Source organism: Eretmochelys imbricata, chromosome 13 (genome assembly GCF_965152235.1).
Source record: "Eretmochelys imbricata isolate rEreImb1 chromosome 13, rEreImb1.hap1, whole genome shotgun sequence".
NCBI classification, from domain to species: Eukaryota; Metazoa; Chordata; order Testudines; family Cheloniidae; genus Eretmochelys; species Eretmochelys imbricata.
The window spans coordinates 25129489-25135488 of NC_135584.1; positions in this window are offsets into that span (position 1 = coordinate 25129489).

Sequence of the window (6000 nt, forward strand, 5' to 3'; positions counted from 1 at the left end):
CTCCTTGTTATAAGTCTGATTTTATTATTAAGTATGTGTATGACAGTGGCTCCTAGAAGCTCCAGCTGAGATCAGAGCCCCATTGTGCTAGGTGCTGTACAAGCACAGAATAAGAGGCAAGCCCTGCCCATTAAAGTGCTGTAGACACAACAGAAAGGGTGGGAGGGGAAACATATGCATAGAGCAGTGAAGTGACTTTCTCACACACCAAGTTAGTGACGAAGACAAGAACAGAACTTCCAGTACACCTGAGTCCCTGTCCAATGAGCCCTTCTCTTGAATTGGATACATGCATACCTTCCAAAGGTAGAGCTGTTCTCTTGAGTTGTCACAGATGATATTCCAGAGACAGATAGAAATTCATTTAATGTGTCCGGTAGAAATCAAGCCATTTTGTCGAACATTCCTTTCTTGAAGTACCACCATCCTAATGTTTTTCTAGCGGTTTTTTTTTTTTTTTTTTTTTTTGGCTATCCCATGTCTCTCTAACAGAAACACTTACACATGCCAGAGCAACTACATCTTGGAGAACTTTACTTATGAGTGTGCTTGAAATTACTCCTTGGATCTGGAAGATATTTGCATTTGTGCACAATCAGTTATTTGGATAGGACAGATGCACCTGATTCATGTACACACACAAAATGCACATGATAAAGTACATGCACATACACTCAGGTGTCTAGAAAAACAAATAGACTAGAAGTAAGGACCGGCAGCTAGCTTGCTTACCTGCTACAGTCTCTACACAAAAGAATAAATGGACACAAATCTGACATCAGGAATCATAACATTCAAAAACCGGCAGGAGAACGCTTCAACCTCTCTGGCCACTCAGTAAAAGATTTAAGGGTGAAAATTTTGCAACAGAAAAGCTTCAAAAACAGACTCCAACGAGAAACTGCTGAACTTGAATTAACATGCAAACGAGATACCATTAACTTGGGTTTGAATAGAGACTGGAAGTGGCTGGGTCATTATGCATATTGAATCTATTTCCCTATGTTAAGTATCCTCCTCATACTTTCTTGTCAACTGTCTAAATGGGCCATCTTGATTATCACTAGAAAAGTTTTTTTCTCCTGCTGATAATAGCTCATCTTAATTAATTAGCCTCATACAGGTTTCAGAGTAACAGCCGTGTTAGTCTGTATTCGCAAAAAGAAAAGGAGTACTTGTGGCACCTTAGAGACTAACCAATTTATTTGAGCATGAGCTTTCGTGAGCTACAGCTTAGTGAGCTGTAGCTCACGAAAGCTCATGCTCAAATAAATTGGTTAGTCTCTAAGGTGCCACAAGTACTCCTTTTCTTTTTGCCTCATACAGTTTGTATGGCAACTTCCACCTTCTCCGTATATATATGTATATCTTCTTACTATATGTTCCATTCTATGCATCTGATGAAGTGGGCTGTAGTCCATGAAAGCTTATGCTCTAATACATTTGTTAGTCGCTAAGGTGCCACAAGTACTCCTGTTCTTTACACCTAACCTGTATCATTCCTAACAACCTGGCAAGACCCTGGATATTGGCTAATCTCTTGGGCCACAAGGGGCAACAGAATTGAACAAGAAAATCTAAGGCAGAGGGGAGTGTGTCTTGGTACAGGAGACAGAACAAAGGTGGCAGAAGAGGGAACCTGGAACAGGATACAGGAGGACATATGGGGCAGAGGCTGGAGCTTGGCATGAAGACCCCTGCAGAGCTACCAGCTGCCTAACTAGGTTTGAGTTTCACAGATTCTTGTTTGTGAGGTTTTACAGCTGGGAAATTCCCATGCAAAAATCTTTATAGCTAAGGTTGGTAAATACAGGTCTAAACAAGACATACCACCCCTCCCATAACTAACCTGTCACCCAAACATCAGATCTACAGAAAAACAAACTAATGTTGCATAAAGAATTCCAATATCAACCCCGACAGCCAAGTCACAAAGACACCCTCTTACTGACCATTGCACAGACAGGCTTAATTCTGATCCTCTCTGCCATTTACATGTTATGGGTTTGGATCTGAGAGATCTTTCTAGGTTTTTCAGGCAGAGAACTGACAATATGGTTTGCAGAGCATTGCATTTGTAGTTCTACAGGCTGTGTGAGGGTTTATGACACTGACGGTTGCTCATAGAGGATGTAGTCGTACAATATTGTGGAAGAGCTAGGGTTGGGATAAAGTCAAACACTAGCTCTGTGCCATGGAATTTATTTGGTTCAGTGAGAAAATACTGCTGGTGGTAGGAATATCATGTCTCCGAGAGCTGCGGGTTCTCAAGAAACCAGGTTTATGGGCTGGAATTTTCAAGAGGGCTTCATGCCAAGTTGGGGCCAGGCTTTCCAAAGGGTGCAGCATGGTGGGTGCTGAACTCCTTGGATAAGCTGGTCCAGGTGTGGGTGCTGAGCAGAGCCGGCACTAGGTATAAGCAGACTGAACGATTGCTTCGGGCCCTGAGCCGCTCATGGGGCCCTGTATTTGCTTATCAGAACTTGCCTGTTTGAGTACTGGGGAGGGGAGGGCCAAAAATATTCCTGCTGAGAGCCTCCAGTGGCCTAGCACCAGCACTGGTGCTGAGCACTCTTGAAACTCTGGCCCAAGGTGTCTCATACTGGGCACCGTACAGTGAGGGACTCAAACTGATGGCCGGATTCTGCCTCTTTTACTCCTGTGAGTAGCACTTTCTCCTCCAGCAGCTCTGACTTGGGTGGTGCAAGGCTGAGTAGGAAACTGTCCAGCTTGAACAAGGGAGGTGTAACAGGGTGGTCTGACCCTCGAAGGGCCGGGAAGGAGCCCAGCAGGCAGGTGCTGACAGGTAGTAGGCCCAGCTGGGCAGCATCAGGTGAGTGGGTCTGGTGATTACCAGCTAGGGGAGTGCCATGAGGGAGTCTGGGACTAGCGGAGGGCTTGGAGAACACTGCAGCCTGCACTACAGTTAGTGCAGTGGAGGATGGCCTTATAGGTGAGCCTAGGCTGAGGGGATACCCTAACCCCTAGATTGTCAGATCCCAGGGACCCCCGACCTCTGCGTCACTCCATGTCGTGTTCTCTTGTGCGGGACAATAATGGAGCCCTGAACAAGGGCTATGAACTGCACTGGGGGAGCCCGTTGCCCTCCCACCCCCCCCCGGCAAACTGCTGAGTGAGTCCACCAGTCTAGAGATGGCAGAACCCAGGCCTTGGTGAATGTTATGTTGGGGGGGGCGGGAAATCTGCCTGCAGGGGACATACACAAGGCCCCACCACTATGGGCTGATGGAGCTGGGGGTCAAATGCAGGCGGCCCAGTGCCCAGTCCCCTGCCACGAGACATAGCTGTTTCCTTATGCCACTCAGCTGCTTGCAGCAACAATTAGTGAGAGGAGCCTGCAAGGGGGGGGATGACTCATCGGATTGTGCCAAGGAGCTAATTGTTTCTAGCTGTGATTCATGCTGCTGGGAGACAGGCCTGAGCTGTGGTGTTCAGGTGCGGATTGAGATCCAAACCAGAGTGTCCCCACTGCGCAGCATGGTTAGAGCTGGACCAGGCTCTGCCAGGGAGTAACTGGATTAAGGCTCTAACTACCAAAGGCAACTGCCCTGGGACGCCCATACTACTGGGGTAAGGAGTCACCATTTCTTCTGAGCTTTCCACAGGGGGTTCTCTCTAAAGCAATGGACTCTCCCCTCCCCCCATCTTTCCCATTCCTAGCATCCACTGCTACCATGGCAACCGTTCCTCCAACCAGGAAGGGCGTGCACTAGGCATGGCAGAGGCTGCTATCCACACTTCTGGGGAGAGCAGCCAGGGGGGCACCCTGTACCCCCATCTACCCAGACTGCATGCATTATTTGAGTGACACAGCTGGCCCTGCACCTCTCACCTGAGCATGTACAGGATGGGCAGAAGACACCCTTCCAAGCTGGCAGCATTTTCTTCCCCCCAGTGTAGGGTGCCAAGCAGTGGGAGATCAGGCCCTGAGAGCTGCTCCGCTGAGCCCAGTGTACCAAGCAGAGGACCCACCCCCAGGCTGGCAATATAAATCGTGATCTCCCTGCAATTTCCTGTAGAAATCATGCTTGCTCCCTAGTGGCTGGAGCTGATGTGTGGTGTTGTCTTTAATAAATTCCCCGCTGAGGGCGGTAGCCTATGAGAGGCTGCTGCCCAGGGAGAGGGCAAAGGCTGAGCAGTGCAGCCTCGAATCCTTTCTGCAGCTGCAGCTGCCCCAGGCACAGCTACTCCTAGACGGTCACAAAAACATGCAGCTAGTTCTAGTCCGGAGGAAGGGCAAAGCCAGCAGCCCAAGAGGGCTCTGCCTCCCATGGGGGCTGGGACCAGCAGTGAGGCAGAAGAGTGAAAGGGTGGGAGCTAGAAGGCCTTGGGCCAAGAAAAGGCACAGCAGGATCCTCCTGAGAATGCCATGGGGCGAGGAGGGGGAAATTCAAGGCAGTGTGGCCTAGTGGCTAGAGAGTTGGGCTAAGATACAGGAGACCTGGGTTCTATTCCCAGCCACTGGGCTGCTGAGCTGCTCCCCTGCGTGTGCCTCCGTTTCCTGGTGTGTAGGATGGGGGTAAAGACCCTGGCCTCATTTGTAAAGTGCTTTGAAATGGATGGATGAAAAGAGCTAATTACAATTATTAAAGAGACTCCAACTGCCTCTAGAGCGGGTGAAGAGGCCTGCAGGGCCCAGTAGTGGGGCAGACAGGGCATGAGCAGTCAGTCTCCTAAGCAGTCCAGACCCGCATCCTGAGGCTCGCAGTGTTTCTGCTAAGGGGCCTGCAGCTCTGCTGGGGCTTCCTCCTGAGCCATGGCCCCAAGTCCTTGCAGCTGACACCCATCTGCGATGAGGGGGTGGCAGTCTCAAGCACAAGCAGGAAGTGCTGGCAGAAAAGCATCTGGAGTGTTGTTATGGAAGTGCAATCGCAGTGGGCACGCAAAGGGCATCACCGTCTCAAAAAGAGCAGGTGCTAGCTTGGTGTACCGCCCGCCTACGTCCCTAGTCCTGGGAGAGGCAGTCAGAGCTCCGGAATGCCCTGGCCCTGACTCGGCTGCAGCTGTTTAGCCTGGGGCAGCCCAACAGTGCATCTCCCAACTTCTAGCTAGGCCAGCCCCAGAGGCTTCTATGTCCCACCCAAGGTGTAAATTAATCTCTAAGGCCCAGATCCTTACAAGTATTTAGGTGCCTAACTCCCACTGATTTCAATGAAAGTTGTGCCCTGAGATACCTTTGAGGATCTGGGCCCAAGGGACCATGCAGCAGCTCAGAGGAGCCAGCATACAGTGCATGGCAGCTGTACATCCTCCTTCCTGCAACACAACATCTCTGCAGCAAGAAGACACGGAGCCATTCTCCCCAGCCAGAAACCACCAGAGATACACCCAGAAGGCAGATGGAGCCCGGATACATTAGCAAAGCAGCACATAGGGACCAGCCACCAGCCTGGAATTAAGGCTTTTACTCTTACAGGAGCCTTTCCCAGTATGCTCTTCTGGTAGCTGGTCCTTTAGATGTGGTTGAGACAAGCTACTGCAGCCTTAAGAGGGTTATTTGGTCTGTGCCGGCTGCCCTCCCTGCTGGCTAGCTGTGGGTATTGCTAGCTTGAGTGTCTCTGTTTTCTTTTCTGTTGTTGTGGAGGGGATGGTGCATTCTCAAAGGCAACTGTTCTGAGGAGTCCAGCGCTCCCGGGGAAAAGCTCTCCTGTGAGTCAGGGGTGGGTCAGGGAATAGAGAAATCAGCTCCAGCCTCCACCTGCCCCTTGGAGCGGTTTCTATTCCTAGTCCTGCAGGGCACATACTAAGCTTAGTCAGGGAACTGGCTGTGTGGGGGCTGCAGGGTCACAGCTGATAAAAAGTACTTTGCAATCCTACACTGCCCTGCATTTAAGGCTCTTCTTCCCCTGCCCCCTCCCATTCATTAAAGAATAGCTATAAACCTGAGTCACACAGCCCTGGATCCTAGCACCTCCTGCAATGGGGTGGGGCTCTGAGCACTAACTCAGCTCTGAATGTAGGGGCCAGTTCTGTTCCGCT